Raw genomic sequence first — 18,654 nt, forward strand, 5'->3', positions numbered from 1 at the left:
CTCTGACTTAGCTTGTATTACCAGACACAACTCATGCACACTACTCTCGGGACTGCCAAAATCTTCAATTGCATCCGTGACACATTTGTCCACATAGTGCTATGGTTTAGCAATGCATGCAGCCCTCCAATGTTTATTTCTCATGCATACACTCACAAGCACCAAAAGTTACTTAACTATACACTTAAAGGATCTAAAACAATAGTAATATTTATAAATAGATAATCATGAATATAGTGATAACTTTCAATTGGCATGCAAATTCTAATTTTGCATAAAAGATCATTAGAATTGCATTCAAGATTATACCACCATAATTGCAACCACAGCATACTTGAATCTCAACGTAGGACCCGTAGAGAAAAATAAGAGGGAATGCATCTTCAAGGATGGTGAAAATTTAGAAAAACAACTAGTAGAAGTCCACTACAAACGTTGAAAGACACAAAAATCGACGCGAGAGAATGGCCTGAAAATGTGCCAAATGGATAGGAACGGGCAAGAATAGTAATATATATATATATATGGAAAGGTGTTACAACGAGTGTGATGAAGGCCAAAAAAAAAAAAAAAAAAAAAACTTCTTTACATTGAGGCTCGATTTGCATTGGTTTAGCTAGCTTGGTCTGTCTTGGACAAAGTTCAAGCATACACAAGTGACAAGACCAAATTTGGTGAAGTTCAATGATTTTAAGCTCAAAATTGACATTGCGTTAAGCTTTATAAGCCTTTGGTTCACCTTAGACCTAAAGTCCCCAAAGACCAAAGCACCTCGAAGACAAATTTTGTACAAAATAGAAAATATTTACCTATTTTTTATTTTAGAAAATTTCTTGACGCTAGATCAATGTCATATGTCAATTCTTTATGCGGTTTGTGTCTTCCAAGTTCCAAGTTCTTTCATCAACTCCGTTAAATTTGAAAAAGAAAAAGAAAATAGTTATTATCTTTTCCATTATCTATACGTAGGAAAATTGGAAATTTGGTAAAGAATTTGACCATCGTAGAGCAAATGCAAGAGCCAAAGTCAGCAAATAAAAGAATTAAAACACAAAAGCAGAAAAAAATCATAAGAAAAGACTGGGCTAAGATTTTCGTCTCTTATTTTTCGTACCAACAATTGATGAAGATAGTACAACTTTCTGTTTAAATAAGTACAATTTTCTTCCTAATTATACTTTACTGATCAACAACCAAGGATACCACTCCATTTAATAATCGTCTCACTCTCTACAACCACCACATTATTAGACACATTGGTCACTGCATGTGCTGTAAATTTAGGCTCTCTTTGAGTATAAAATGAGTACTGCAAATGACTAATCCTGTTGGGAAATAGCAACATCGACGAAAAATCAGTCACCCACATTGTCCCATTTCCGGCCACCCTTAATTTTCCAACTGTAGATTTCAAGCTCAAACCGTTCACATTGTTCCGATCAATCACCACTTGATCAATGTCAGTGAATTGTCCATCCAATGTTATTATAGGAACCATATTTTGCCCTGGTCCACTACTAAACTGTTTAGTCTAAACATGTTATCCACAATATTTAACCCTGAGATTCTAACCTTAATTGATTTCAAGACCACAGTAGCATCCCCATAGAAGAATCCATTACTAACATGGACTTGAACTGGGTCTTCCATGACTATAGAATTGTAATCCAAGTAACAATTATCAATTCGAGTTTGTGAATATCCACCTAGTTTCTCTAATATTCCAATCCCACCAAAAAATGATGCCTTGTTGTAACAATGCACCCCTGTGAGTATGTTTGCCTGACCTCTTAATACAATTCCTATTGCTGCTGAGAATATTGCAACATCCGTGACTGCATTGTCATTACTTGCTAGGTCGATGGCAGTGCCTGAGAAATTCCTTTCATTTTTATCCTCACCAGTTGTTGAGTGTTGTCCAAGAAAGCAGCTTGATATGAAGGTTTCATGGCCTCTTTGCACTAGAATTCCCTGGGTTGTGAAGTGGAGAGAAGAAATTGTTTATACGAATTCTAGCTGAATCAACAATGTAAATCCCTCCCTCCTTTGTAGCTTGAATCAAAGAGGATGTCCCGGAATGTTATTTCTTCATAGTAAAATCCAGCATTTTGGACCTTATTTTCTGTGTTTGAAGAATTTGGTGACCGTAGTTCAATGAGGTGTCGATCACCAGGAAATGTATCCGATGCTCTCAAAGTTCCTCTTCGTACCCAATTGACCATGCCAATATTTTTTATGTTAAAATAATCGGTTGAGGGTGAATTAAAGAGAATGAACTTGTTTGACTAGTAATTAATATTTAAAAAAATTGGGAAATATTAAACTATTTTTTCTGTGCATATTCTCATACAATGGTACATATCGAGTAATACTGGGTTTTTGACTAAAGTAGTGTCTTTAGTTTTTTTAAATGGAAAAGTTGACCGTTGACGTAGGCTTCTTCCTTCTTTCTTTTATTTATTTTTTATTTTTTAATAATAGAAGATAGATATTCTGAAATATTGATTTAGGATATATTTCTAGAATTTTTTTTTTTATGAGAAAACATATTAATTTATTGACGATTATATATATATATATATATTATTTTAAATTGTGTTAAATTTTTTTAAAAATAACTTATTAACAAATTAAAACACTGATAACATGACAATTTTTTTTTTTTTTTTTTTTAAAGTAGTAGACTAATAGCAATAAAAAAGGGGAAAAAAAGGTCAAAAAAAGTTTGAATTTGATGCTGAAGGTAGAGATTAATGAAGCATTAATGACAGATATTAAGAAGTGTTTGGTTTGTATTTTCAGACAACAATTTTTAACTTTTAAACAATATTTTTACGTGTTTTTACATATTTTTTCCCCATGCATATTTTTATACATATTTCTAAACCACAATTTTCAATTTTTAATCCCATATACCGGCCCTTAAATTGCAAAAAGGAGCAGTTCTGTTATTTAAGCATGTCCATGCAATGGACGGCAGAGCAGAGAGCGCAGGCTGTAACATGCAAGGCAACGTGGCCCGTGTAGATAATACACGTGCAGCACTTTGAAAGTGAATCTATGAAATGCACGTGTATCAAAAAAGTATTCGACGATACAAAAGTTCATTAAATATTTTGTATTAGATATTACATTTACAAAAAAATGTAAATTATTCCATAATCACTAACATTAAAATAAAAAAAAAAATTCTTTAATTTATACCTTTAGGACATTGATTTAAAAAAAAAAATGATGATTATTGATAAAAAAAATTTGTAATGATATAATACACTTCAAACTGCACAAAAGTCATAAATAATTAAATAATGCTACTTCTAAGCAGCCAAACCACGCCTAAGTAATCCAAAATAAATAAATGATAGGCATGAAAGTTAGTCATGATAAAATATTCACAACGTCCTATTATTTAGATTTGTCTAATTTTTACTCTAGTGAACAGTTTTTAGACCCCTTAACACAACCAGATTAACCTAGTTAATTTACCAAGTTATTACTTAGTTCAATTTCAAGATCTAGGTTAACACAATCAAACAATTATATCAAGCATAGCAGCGGAGTAATAAATAACACAACGATATGATGACCTAGGAAAACCAAACCGGTAAAAAACTTGGGGAGAATTTAATCTAGCTATGCTCAAGGTAAATTTGAATCCATTATAAAAAGAATTGAAGTTTTACAATAAGACTTAGACCACTAACATCTTATTGCTACCTACCAATAGAAACTTACTGACATGACAACAGACTCCTTTCTTGGATTCTCCAGTAAGTACAAGCACCCCCACTTGTGTATTTTTAAACTCTTATGGAAGCAATTGAATGGTTATCAACTTCTTGAAGAAATCTCCTCTTGATAATCTGAAGCTTGTATGAAGGAAAGCTACTCATAGATCTCACAAGAGATTCAAACAAATAGTAATATGAGCAACCTCTAAAACATGGCTAGGGTTTGCCTTATATACCTAGGGCAAAAACATAAAACCCTAAACGTTTTAGGAGTTAGGGCTGAGTTGGAATTATACAGTAAAAACGCATGCATTCTGCTCGAGATTCGATTGATTGAGCCTAAGCTTCGATCGATCAAGCCAGGTCGAGATGCACAATAACTACTGCATCAACTTGATTCCAAATTTACATAAAATGACCAACTTTGGGCAAGTCTAAAGAAGGCTAAACAACCTGTTTTGATCATGGTTTGCCAACAATACATATTAGAGTTCTAAATATATGAAATCCTAAGTCTTTAAAACCTAACAAACTCCCCCCTTGGCAATCTGTGACAAAACACAACTAAAAACTCAAAGTTTACAAAATAAAGCCTTTTACATAACAAATCAAATCTTAACTACTATCAATCAGTTGCAAATGTAGACAGCAGTTTAATTAAATCAACCTGTATTTCTTGAAATACTCAACAAATGCATAAACGCATGTGTGAAAAATACAAGTAAACAAAATAAATTCTTAATTTCACCAAAACACAAAATAAAGACATATATCAAATGAATAACCCAAAAAGATATAAGTCAATAATCATTGAAACAAGAAACAAAATAAATGTATCTCCCCCTAACATGAATAGCCCAACAAAAGTACATCTAGAGCCAAAAGAAAGTAAATACAAGATGCAGCTCCTAGATACAATCTAATCACCATAGGCTCCAAAGAAACAAAAACTCCCCCTATCAACAAAAACTCTACAAGCTAATCCAAAAGCTACTCCCCCTTTTTGTGATGGAATGCCAAATGACAATTATAATCCATCATCAAAAGGAGGTGGTGGAGGAGATCGTGTGAAATGTGCCAACTTTGCATGCAAAGCACGAACCTCATCGAGCAAGTCCACCAAAATCTGTCCATGAGCCGCCTCAACGGTCAAGACATGATCTAACGTACATCGAATGTCTGAATCATCCAAAGTAGTCGGTGGAGGAACATCAGCAGCAGTAGCAGCACCAGATGCCTCAGCCTGTGCATCACTTGTAGAAGAGGAAGGAGGGGGTACAGCACCAGAAGACTGAACACGAGGAGGCCTCAAATGTGTTGCCCTCAGATAAAGGAAAGTGGCACCTATGGGACTAGAATATGTACGGGCTCAGACGCGGGGAAACCATCTAAACCTAAAGACAATAAAATCCTATGAATGAAGATAGGATAGACAAGAGTGTGACCAATAGTGCTAATCCTATGAATCTCGTTCAAAGAACGAAGAAACAGATGAGGAAAAGAAATAAAGGCACTATAAACAAGGGCATATAAAAAAACACATCGCTCAATAGGGATGGTGTGGAGATGAGAGATAGGCCACAAAGAATGACACACTATCCTAAGAAAAAAATAGGTAATCTCAGGGAGCTCAGCGGACGTGATCCAAGGATCAGAACCCCACTAGATAGAAGACCCAGTGATGTATGACATGACATCATCAAGGGGTGGAGACTCCTCATAAGGATAGACCGGCTTCCTAACGATCGAAACCCCAAGAGTCTCAGCCACTACCCTAGGGGTACTGGTGAACTCAACACCTTGTATCTAACTCCGAATAAAGGTGTTGGAATCATAGACGTGGCAAGAAAGGTTCGAATAGAACTATCTAATCAGGGCGGTTGGAGGTGGATGGTCTATCTCCAACAAGGACAACAAACCTCGACTCTCAAAGTTTGTCCTAATGACAGGATCTAACTCATCTAGCAGAATAGAATGCTTAGCCCAAATTTTCCTTTTACTGTTCAGCTTATCAAAGGCTTTTTTGCTTTTGGCATCCTTAAACAACTCACTCCTAGAGGGAGACTCAGAAGAAGAGGAGGGAGTCCTATGGGCTCTAGTCTTCTTAGGCATGGTGCTAAGGAAAGGACAAAGACACAAAGCAGAACCAAAAAGAATAAAAAGGAAAAACTAAGGGCAGACTGCAAGTTAGCACAAAACAAATATAGAACAAAAATCTATATGATGCATGAACAATTTATATGTCATGATGCATGTTTTAATGCAGTGAAACTAAGTTCACTTTGAGTTCAAATTCACAAAATTGGCTCCAGCATATAGTTTCTAACAAAAACCCCAAAATATATAAAACCACTTGTTTGTTTTTTTTTTTTTTTTATTTATTTAAAAATTGATCAATTTATCAGCACACAAGATAGAAAATAGATTAGAATGATCAATTATACCAATTCAACAAACCAATTTCATCAAATTTGACCTAATTGAACAAAATTCCCAAATCGGATAAATACAAGCCCTAGAAAATTCATTTTCTCATTAATCACAAAATTGATCAAGTTAACCAGCATAGATCATGTTTATAACATCCCATAACAAAAACCCATTAATCAATTGTGAAAGAAAAGATCAAAAATACCAAAAACCCAAAAATTTTCATAGGTCCGAAAATATCCCTCAAATGCATGAATTTATGCATGAAATCATGAAAAAAAGTGAGAAAGAAAGGGCAAAAAGGTCTTACCGGTGTTGGGAGAGGAAAACCCTGCAAGTAATTCGGAGGAAAATGATAAAAATCGAGGTGGAGCCTAGTCCGAATCGGGGAGAGAGAGAGAGAGAGAGAGAGAGAGAGAGAGAGAGAGAGAGAGAGAGAGAGAGAGAGAGAGAGAGAGAGGGAAAAAGTTGAAAACTTTTTGAAAAAGATGTTTGAACAAGTCAAATATGAGTTTTTAAAAAACTTGATTCACGATTTTCGATTGATCGAACCAGACAGAGGCTCACCTAAAATTTTAAGTGCAATTTTGATTGATAGAAAAAATAGACTAGATCAATCAAAATTTTGGAAAAAGCACAGATTTGAAAAACTTAGCAATTTTTTTTTTTTTTTTTAAATTCACTCCTTAAAGCATTGAAAAATATGAAATACATGCATGAGTATGAGATGAAATGAGTTTTATAAACCCAACATTTAAACCCAATTTTCCAAAATTAAGATTTGCAAACAAACTCCCTTTGAATTCTTAAGCAACAAGTCTGTTTTGCATAAAACTTAAAGTATTTTCAAACTTGGTTGGTCAGACCAAAAACACATACAATAACTTGTACAAAGTTTAGTAAAGAATAACTTGTGTAGTATGTGTAACTAGCAAAAACTTGAGATACATATGAGGTGATATGTGAATAGAAATCAAACACAAAGTCCACAAAATTCATCACATAGAATTTAAAAGAGACTATCATCTAAAGAGTTACATCATATAACTCCCATATCTCCTAGATCATAAGCTTGCAATTATGTAAGTTTCTTGATTTTGCCTCATATTGTACACACAAATTTTAATTTATCAGAAACTTACTAGAGATAGCTGGGATAATGTACACACCAATTTTAATTATTTGATATAGCATTAAGCCTAATAATGTACATACCAATTTTAACATTTAGACCGAGGCTACACTTTATGTTTTTTTTGTACATGTGTTGCACTTTCTTGAACACAAAATCTTACAATATGCACTAAGGTGTTCATGATTGGCTAGTGAAAAGTGGTGAGATGGTTATTTATGCATTTCTCAAAAGGTTCAAGTCTGATAGTCAAAGACATGTGACTTTAAGATCATGACAAAGTGATTAAAAACCATAAACATCTTTCCCACACAACATGCACTACAATGTTTCAGCTAGTAAAGTGCAATAGATAAGCTCATCAAAGTTGAACAAGGTACAAAGACATGTTATGTGAAAATAAATTGACCAACCTTGTTTTCAAAAGCTAAGAGAGTAAATACAAAACACAATTTGCTTCCTTTTTTTTAAAAAAAAAAAAAAAAAAAGAGGAAACAAAAAAAGTCCTAGAATGAAATGTATGAATGTTATGCAATGCAAATCCTAGAAACAAAAAGGTAAAAGAAATTAAAGAACAAAGGTCACAAAAGATAGAGCAATGAAGTATAAGGACCATGTCAGAAAGACTCAATTAGATCGAGCATTTTGAATCTAAAACCTTTTAGATGCATTATGAGTATTAGAGTTCATATTCACATTAGAGTGATTTCCAATTCTAGGATTGGAATAAAAGTTTAGAGCCTTTACCAATAAGTGCTATAGGATCTTGTGCTTGAGACACAGGCACTTTTGGCTTATTTGCTTGCTTAGCTGCTTGCAGCTTGTAACAGTTTGGGTGAATATGTCCAGATTTTTCACAAAAATGACAAACTCAAATAGGCTTACCATGCATCTTGTCCTTAGAAGGGGTAGACTCCTCAGGTTTGGACTCTTTCAGATCAACCCTAATCTTCCTAGGAGGTGTGACCTCTACAGGTTTGACAGTCTCACTCACAACCTCACTCACAGGGGGTTCAGAGGAAGAAGAAGGAAAAAATTTTGTGAAATTTGGTGCAATCACAGAGATGTTTTCAACAAAACGTAATCCAGATTTGTCAGAATGAGCCTTTTGAACACTTAGCATTTGATCAAGTTTAGAATTAGCAGATCTAGCAACACATAAATCATGTTCCAAAGATTTAACTTTATCAAGCAATAGCATATTCTCAATTTTCACATTGTTCAAAAGATCATTAGCGTCAAACAATTTAGCAATCAAAATTTTCTTTTCAAGCTTAAGAGATGCAATTTTCTTTAAGCCTAATTCAACATTCATGGCATCCTTTGCAGTAACTTTGCAAAGCTTATTGTAGGCTTCTTGAAGATCTGCATCCTCGGAAAATTCCTCATTAGAAGGGTTTTCTTTAACAGACACACTTTCATTGACTACAGCAGTAGTAGTGAAAGCAATGAAATTTCTATCCTCGTCACATCCGAACTCATCATCAGAAACTTCATTATCACTAAGGGTTACAGCCATAGCCTTCCCCTTAGATCTTAAGTATGTGGGACATTCAGATTTCATGTGACTATACCCTTGACATCCAAAACACTAAGGACCTAAAGAATTGTTTGAAGATTAACCAACTTTTTCTCTAGGTTTTTCACTGTTATTAACCTTAGTGAGATTATTCTTCCTAAAGTTTCTAAGTTCAGCATTGTTTGTACCTCTTGCCCTTTTATTACTATTCCTAAAAAAGTTTCTGAAGTTCTTGGCAAGGTAAGAAATCTCTGTAGCAGAGAGCTCATCATCAAATTCACTAACATCAACATCATTAACTAACTTAAGATCCATTGACTTGGATTTGTTAGTTTTGGGTAGGTCCAACTCGTAGAACTGAAGAGATCCTATAAGTTCATCAACAAGGATGGAGTCCACATCCTTACTTTCAGTGATGGCAGTCACTTTGGGTCTAAAGTCCTCAATCAAAAATCTAAGAATCTTCCTAACAATTTTAGGTTGATTATAGATTTCACCCAGATTATATGCAAAATTAACAATGTCATTTAGTTTAACATAAAATTCATCAAAATATTCATTATTAGACATCCTAATACTTTCAAATCTAGATGTTAACTGCTGCAACTTATTAATTTTAACCACCTTAGTGGCTTTATGCATAGTCTGGAGGATTTTCCAAGTAGTGTGAGCAACCTCAACATTAGAGATTCTCTTAAATTCCTCCATAGAAACAACGTTAAAGATAGCATTCATAACTTTGCTATTGAACCCAGTTGCTTCTTTTTGAGAAGTTTGCCACTCAATTACAGGAGTAGTGAGCTTCTCCCATCTATATTCAACAGAGTTCTAAACTCTCTCATCAATTGATTTCAAAAATGTTTTCATCCTTACTTTTCAATAAGAATAATTATTCCTATCAAAGTGAGGTGGAATAATAAGAGAGTGTTCGTGTTACATGACAATAGGGGTCAAGGATCAGCTCAAAGATCAAAAGATATACAAACAGAGAGCTACCTGCTCTGATACCACTTGAATAGTTTTTAGACCCCTTAACACAACTGGATTAACCTAGTTAATTTACCAAGTTATTACTTAGTCCAATTTCAAGATCTAGGTTAATACAATCAAACAATCATATCAAGCATAGCAGCAGAATAACAAATAACACAATGATATGATGACCCAGGAAAATCAAACCGGTAAAAAACTTGGGGAGGATTTAACCTAGCTATTCTCAAGGTAAACTTGAATCCACGGACTCCTTCTTTCTACCCACTAGTAGAAACTTAGTGACAGGATCACGTGCAAGATCTGAGACCTCGGACTCCTTCTTTCTTGGATTCTCCAGCAAGTACAAGCACCCCCGCTTGTGTATCTTTAAGCTCTTATGGCAGCAACTGAATTATCATCAAGTTCTTGAAGAAATCTCCTCTTGATAATCTTAAACTTGTGTGAAGGAAAGCTCCTCACAGATCACACAAGAGATTCACACAAACAGCAATATTAACAACCTCTAAAACGTGGCTAATGTTTGTCTTATATACCTAGGGCAAAAACATAAAACGCTAAACGTTTTAGGAGTTAGGGCTGAGTTAGAATTATGTAGTAAAAACGCATTCTACTCGAGATTCATTTGATCAAGCCTAAGCTTCAATTGATCGAGCCAAGCCAAGATGCACAATAACTACTGCATCAACTTGATTCCAACTTTATACATAAAATAACCAACTTTGAGCAAATCTAAACAAGGCTAAACAACTTGGTTTGATCATGGTTTGCCAACAATACATATTAGAGTTCTAAATATATGAAATCCTAAGTCTTTAGAACCTAACAACTAGTATTAAAAAAATAGTTTTTTTTTTTTTTTTTTTTTTGAGAAGAAGTCATGTTAATAGATACCTTTATGATAATTGTAAATAAACCTTTTGTAAAAAGTTTAGATACCACTTTTATAAAAATTATAAAAAATTATCAAAAAAATTAAATATTTTTTTCTTTTCTCATAAAAAATTTTAAAAAAATATTTTTTAAACCAATATTCTTTGAGCATCTATTAACTTTGTCTTTAAAATAAAATATAAATTGTAGATGAGTAAAGGTTACAAATTTACGTATGATTATCAATTATAAAGAAGGATTGCAAATATTTATGTATGAGGTTATTAAAACATATCAATCAGATTCACTTATACCAATATCTTCCATTTAGAAGTTCATAATCGAGGTGTGGTAGGTAAATTTAAAGATAATGTGAAGTTATGAATTTTAATTGTCACCATAACTTTAATTTATTGCAAGATTGCTGTCCTGGTCCTAGAAAGCTAAAACAACACGAAATGATAGGCATACACAGCAGAATTCACACGCAACTAGAGAGACAGCAGAACTCACTCGCAAGCTATGAAAGAGTGACACTTACCACAATATTTCCACCACCAGAAGAAGGAAACCTTATTGGTTTACTAATTTTGTAGTTTCCACCTTGCAAATCAATGACTACACCACCAAAGTCACTGATCCCAGGCAACAATTCCAGTCCACTTCTCAATTGAAAAGCATAACCCAAAGCTTTCAATATGGCATCACTACTGTCTTTTGTCCCAGTTGGGTCTGCTCCATACTCAATGGGGTTGAATACCCTCTCATTCTACACAACACATTCAAACCAAAACATTGATAAGAAAAATCAAAATAACAAACAAAGAAGGAAAGCATAATAATAATAAAAATGTGACATTATTTTCTTTTACCCTTTTTGTTTTGTTTTTAGCTTTGCGTGTGATGGAAACAGAGATGGAATTGTTAAATGACTTCCTTTGGGTGGAAGACAAACCACAAGATAATAAGAAACTCATCAACGATCAGCCTAATGCCTACATCGTTTATTTTAGTAATCAACTACTTCAACATTCAAACTAAGGATAAGATAAATTAAAGATAAAGATAAGAAGCATTATGAATTTGAAACTCCTAAGATTTCTACAACAGCTTCTCTTGAACAGTAGCAGGACTCTTGTTATTCTTATCTCCAAGAATAGCCAAGTATTTAGGATTAGGTTGAGGCTTTCTAGGACTCTTTGGTGGCTTTCCATCACTCGCGCGTCCACCAAACACTCACCCCCCCCCCCCCCCGGTCCCCCTTGAACTGGAACCTTATCCCCAAGGTTAATAGCTGGAAGTTGCTGTTGGAGCCATTCAATGTCCTCCCTAGTTGCATCTTCAATTGCCATATTTTGCCACTACACCAATGCTTTTGTGTACATCTTAGTTCCTTGCTTCACCCACTTGTAGTCCTGAATGTATAGAGGTTCTAACATAGGCCCGTGCTTCTCTAAGTATGGAGGCAGGATGTTGGTGACATTACTGGATCTTAGAGTCCACAGGTAGTGCTAGACGATATGCTACAGCTCCTACCTTAGCTGTGACTTGAAATGGTCTAAAATACTTGCTTGCCAACATCTGATGTGCTCTTCGAAAAACACTACGCTGCCGATACGATCGAAGCTTAAGGTCCACCTAGTTCCCTACTCTTGGCATCTGTATATTGCTTCATCCTATTATTTGCTCGATGGAAATTCCCCTTTAGCTCCTTCAACAACTGGTCTCGGTCAACCAAACTCCAATCAATGTCATTCACTGGAGATGACTCAACTAAATAATTGACCAATATTGGTAGGGGTCGACCATAGAGTGCTTGAAAGGGAGTGGTACTGGTAGAGCAATACCACGGAAACAAACACATCAGCTATCTTACTTGATGAATAGGGATGGCTTAGAGCAAAGAAATGAGTGTACTTTGTTAGGCGATCAACTACGACCATAATGGAAGTTTTTCCTGCAAAAATATGTAGGCCATCAATGAAATCCATACTAATGTCTTCCCATACTAGAGATGGAATCGGCAAAGGTTGGAGTAGGCCTATGAGCAAACGTGAATCCCTCTTGTTTCTTTGGCACACGTCACATGCTACCAAAAATGCTGAACATCTTGTTTCATGGCTTCCTAATAGAAATTTTGTGACAATCTTCTATAGGTTCTTAATACTCCAGAGTGACCCACCATTTTTGAATCATGAAACTCCTTTAAGAGCACTTGTTTTAGTGAAGATGTTGGTGCAATCACCGTTTGATTTTTGTAGAACAAGATTCCTACTCACTGCTTGTGGTGTGGCATGGTCTCCGGTGCTTCTTGCAACATACGAAGTTGTTCTATTAAATATGGTTCTTCAGTGTTAGCTTGCTTGATTTCCTCCCAAATATCAAATTGTGGTTGGGCTACTCCATAGCAATCAGTAATAGCAGCGAATAACGATCCATCGATCAAACTTGATAGTGAATCTGCTGTTGCGTTGGTTTTACTGGGCCAATACTTAATTTCATAGTTGGATCCCACTAATTGTGCTACACATTTTGGTTGTTTTGGTGTAACCACTCTCTGTTCCAATAGGAACTTCAAGCTTTTTTTATTAGTCCATATCTGAAATTTTCGCCCCAACAAGTAAGGTCACCACAACTTGACTGCCTCCATAATTGCTAGCATCTCCTTAGAATAAATCGACCATGCCCGTTTAGATGGACCTAATGCCTTGCTCAAATAAGCGATGGGTAATCCCTTTTGACTTAACACAACTCCAATCCCATAGTCAAATGCATTTGTTTCAACAATAAAAGCGCCAGTGAAATCCAGTAGAGCCAACATCAAAGTAGTCACCATGGCACATTTGAGTTTTTCAAATGCCTCATCTACCTTTGAATTCCAACCAAAGTTCCTTTTCTTCAACAAGTCAGTCAATGGTGCTACAGTAAGTCCATAATGTCATACGAACTTGCAGCAATACTCGATGAGACCAAGAAACCCATGTAGCTCTGTGATATTTCGTGGCCTAGGCCAGCTTTGCATGGCTTCAAATTTTCGATTTTCCACACGCTCACCCTCTTGTGAGATCACATGACCCAAATATTCAACTTCACGAGCTCCAAATACACATTTGGATGGCTTAATAAAGAACTGGTGGCTACTAAGGACCTCAAGAACCTTTCGAAGTTGTGCTACATGCTCCTCCGACCCTTTGCTATAAATCAATATGTCATCAAAGAAAACCAGCAAGAACTTCTGTAAGTATGTATGGAATATGGAGTTCATAGCAGCTTGAAAAGTGGATGGGGCATTACAAAGCCCAAAAGGCATCACTAGATATTCATAATGGCCACTGTGGGTACGGAAGGCCATTTTATGAATGTCTTCGGGACGAATATGAATCTGATGGTAACCTGCACAAAGGTCCAACTTAGTAAATACGTTGCACCATGAAGCTCATCCAACATATCATCCACTGTTGGAATTGGGAATTGATCTTTGATTGTTACCATATTTAGAGCACGATAATTAGTACAAAATTGCAAGGATCGATCTTTCTTCTTTACTAATAAGATGGGTGAAGAAAACGGACTATTGCTTGGAAGGATCAGTCTTGTGGCTAACATTTCCTTCACTTGCCACTCAATTTCATTCTTTTGGAAATGAGCATAATGCTAAGGTCTCACATTGATTGGTGTAGTCCCTTCTTTTAATGGAATTCGATGGTGGAATTCTCTAAAAGGTAGTAGTGTTCTAGGTTCCTTCAACACCTATTGAAATTCTTAAAGCAAGGGCTGTAACTCTGCTGGAACAGTAGAACCTCCAACATGCTCTTCACCCTTCTGTATGATAGCAAATAACTCCCCAGCACTTTGCACATCTTGCTCTAACCTTTGCATTGCCACCTCCTGAATGGGGTTAACAGAGGAGGATTTAATGACATATGACACACCCAACCAAAGGAATTTCATTGTCATTTTTTTTTCCAATCACACTTTATTGGTCCTAACAACTCCAACCATTGTATACCCAATACCAAATTTGGTCCATTGAGTGGCAAAGAATACAAAGTAGTGAAAATTTTAAATCCTTGGATAGTAATGGAAACTTGCTCTTACCTTTCTTTGCAGACTAGGCTTTCTCCATTTGCAACCTTCACATTGAACTTTGTAATGGGGTGACAGCCAATCCAAGTGAATGGGTTAGCTTTTGATCCATAAAGTTATGATTTGACCCATTATCAATAAGGACAACCAGCTTTCTCTTCCTCATCCTAGCCTTGACTCCCATGGTTCGAGGGCTAGAGCAACCTAAAATTGCATGTAAGGAAATGAGCGGAGCTTCTTCCTTATGGTCCTCATGATCCTCCAAAACTCCTTCCTCCAGTTTGTCATAGGACCCTTCTATGAATTCTTTTTGTTGACAGAATTCAATAAGGAGAGCTTGTGATGTTGCACAGCAATGCCCCGGTGTGTATTTCTCAGTGCAACTAAAGCATGTTCCTTTCTCTCTTTGTTTTTGCATTTCTTCCCAAGAAATTTTTTTGGTACCTCTAGTCCCAGTAGCTTGACCCGCTAGTCCAAATGTGTTAGAAGAAATGGTCTTCTGTACTGATTTGGTTGCCGAGCTTGTTTGTGGGTTGCCAACCTTGTTTTGTTGTCGTTGTTTGTTCATGCTCTCATCCTTGATTCTAGCCGACTCTATGGCCCTAGAGAGTGTTTTTGGTTTGAACATATGAATTTCGAAAGCAATGTCTTCCTTCAATCCACCCACAAATGCCCCCACTAATGCCTTTTGTGGCCAACCATCAACTCGATTAGCAAACTTTTCAAACTCCCACTGGTACTCTCTAAGTGTCCCACTTTGACATATTCAGGACAAAGCTTCATCAAAGTCATCTGCCTCGGTTGGCCCAAATTGGACCAACAACTCCTTTTTGAATTTTTCCTAAGTAACCACCTTGTTCTCCTCGTGATACACTTTCTTCAGCCACTGCCACCATTGATTTACTCAGTGGCGGAGCTAGAATTTTAGTTTAGAGGGGGCAAGATTAAAAAGAATAGTGATAGTTGCATATTATGTGAATGAAACATGGTTGAAATCGTGTTCATGATTTTCAATTATAATTGCAAAAACGTCAAAGCAAACCTTGGCCATAAATGACTTTGGTTACTTAGAACTAACAAAAGTTACAAAACCTTTGAAAATGATGCGACCTTAAGCACATCTTAAAAGCTAGTAAGGATTTCCTCTAGACACTTTAAATTCAAAAGTTTAGAGAGCCAAGGGAGCTAGTATGAAACTCCCCTGTTTCATGACTTTGAAACAAAGTATTTTTCCCAACTTTTGAAACTTTGCAGCAATAGCAACTCTGGTGACCCATAAAACCCATGGATTAGTTAGCTAAGATTCCCTCAAAATTATTGATTTTCAATTAATGTAAAACACCAAAAGTGCCGTAAGACTTCTAATAATAATCAGAAAAGAAAAAAAAAAACTATCATGAGTCCATAGTTAAGTTATTAGTGTTTTTTTTTCTTTCAAATAATATGTAAAACTTATCTTTTCTTATCAGAAAAAATTGCGATACTTATCTCTTGACTCTTGGTTAAAAAGAGCAAACTAATCTAAAAATTTGGTAAGGGGGGACAAAATAAGCGTTAGGCTGCTATATTAAAAGAGTTTGGGGGAAGGTCAGGAGGGGCATGTGCCCCCCCCTCGACCCCCCTTAGCTCCGCCCCTGCCTGGAAGTATATGTGAAGGCTTCCATGGGAAATCAGGTTTTAAAAACCAAAACTTCTCAGAGCAAGAGTGTTAATCATAAATGGGATGAGGATCTCATGTTTGTAGTAGCAGAACCATTTGAGGATCCGTTGAAGTTAAGTGACGAAGACAGAGTTGCACCTAACGAGAATGAAGTTTTTGCACAGCGCGGAGGAGCTTTTTTTTCTTTTTCTTTTTTTTGACATTTTAATATTTTTTTAATTCTGCAGTTTGCCACGTGTGCATTTTCCGTCTCTGATGTAACGGCATGGACCAAAACGGGAAGCGTTTTTCAGAATAGGAACTAAAAGCGGTAAAAATAAAATCTATGGACTAAAATGAGAATCGGTTGAAAATGTAGGGATGAAAATGTTATTTCCGCCTTCTTTCTATAAATAGTCTTAAAAAGTCTCTTCCATTCTACATCTGCTTCCTCAATCACTCTCTTTCGATTTTTTTTTTTTTTTTTTACATCTTATCTTGCACAGCAGCAAGACTTTTGTTATTCTTGTCTCCAAGAATAGCCAGGTATTTAGGATTAGGTCGAGGCTTTCTAGGACTCTTGCGTGGCTTTCCATCAGCATGGTTACCAAAAGTGGCTTAGTAGGAGATGAGGCTACTTTGGCTTTAAGCTTTTCTAGAAACTTTAATAGCCATTGCTCTCTAGGGGAACATAGAGCATCTTTTGCCAACAGCAATATTAGGAAGCTTAATCCCAAGAAGGCCTTCATTGTTTTTTAATTGCTTTTTTCTTTTCTTCTTTTTTCTTTTTCTTTTTTTTTTTTCTCCGCAAGCTTGGAAAGGAATATATATAGTATGAGTTTTGATTTTGAGAGAGAGAGAGAGAGAGAGAGAGAGGTAGGTGTTTTCTATTTCAAAGGTTATCTAGGAAAAAATTAAGGAGAGAATATATACTACATGCTTAAAAGTTGTTGTTGTTGTTGTAAACTTGTAATCACTTTTAAGGGTTTAAAAGAAAATTTTAATGAATTTATTTTTGGCTAAAATATAAAAGCCACCCTCTAAGCTTCTCTATAATTCATTTTAGTTCTCTAACTGTACTTTCGTTCATTTCAGTTATCTAAGTTTCAGATTTATTTAATGAAAGTCTTTCCATCAACTTTTGTTAAAATATTTTGAAAAAAAAAAAAAAAAGGTCTTGAAAATATTTTTTAATCATTAATTAAATTTTTTTAATTTAAAAATTTGAAGAAAAATTTTAAAAATTGGAAAATTAACCACAACATATAACAAAAGTTTATGGAAAAGTCTTAAATGAATAAACTTGAAAGTTAAAGGACTGAAATGAATGGAAAAAAAGTTAAAGGACTGAAATGAATTTTGGTAAAACATAAAGGGTAAATTTTGCATTTTAGCCTTTATTTTTTATAAACATTTTTAAGGTTGTTTAATTTTATTTAAGAGTTAGCTAGCTAGATAGATAGTGTGTGACTTTGAAGAAATGGTTGGATAATTTGGATTTGTTAAATCAGTTTTACAAATAACGAGTTTATGTTGCCTAGGATGAGGTGTGTTACATAGAGATTCTAATAATAGGTCGAACATGAGGCTAAGATAAGAAACGGAATCCCAAAGTTAATAGGACATTAATCAATGGCTTAAACTTACACATAAGGAATTTAATCTATCTTGACAAATTCAATAGACTCAAAGACAACAAATTCCTTTTATCTCAAAAAAAAAAAAAATCCTACCAATTTCTGCAGATTATTTGTGATATGTTTCATAATATGATTCCAATAATAGGCTGCTTGTGATACTTAAAAAAAAAAAAAAAAATGATGCATACAAACTGTTTTACACAATTTTATAGATTCCCTCAAAAGTAACAGAAATCATAACTTTCACTTTTGAAGGTGTGTATAAAATTGTGTAAAACAGTTTGTGCAATAATCAACACTATACAAAGAAGAAATAGAATCCCAAAAATAGGACAATAATAAGTATACTACAATTTTACACAAAAGTTATATAAGATTATAAATATAATCTATTTAGCTAGTGACCATAAAAAAATTATATCCTATACTATATAATAAAATTTGGACTTAAAATTCCTAGTTGTGCCAAGTTAACGTCATTTTAATATAAATACAAAAGCTTAATTGTTTATATATTTTTATAAAATAAAAGAGAACTAGTAGTCGCAAGAAATATAGCTAAAGGAGAATATGGCTTTTTCTATTAGGTGGTCATCCACTTTTAGACATGGCAA

General features: G+C 34.9%; 1 pseudogene; it reads right to left on the minus strand.

Annotated features, from left to right (window-relative positions):
• Positions 1–1,179: 1,179 nt before the first annotated feature.
• Positions 1,180–12,027, minus strand: LOC112009009 (polygalacturonase QRT3-like; annotated as a pseudogene).
• Between the last annotated feature and the right edge of the window lie 6,627 nt (positions 12,028–18,654).

This window comes from Quercus suber, unplaced genomic scaffold (assembly GCF_002906115.3).
Source record: "Quercus suber isolate HL8 unplaced genomic scaffold, Cork oak 2.0 scaffold_26, whole genome shotgun sequence".
NCBI classification, from domain to species: Eukaryota; Viridiplantae; Streptophyta; class Magnoliopsida; order Fagales; family Fagaceae; genus Quercus; species Quercus suber.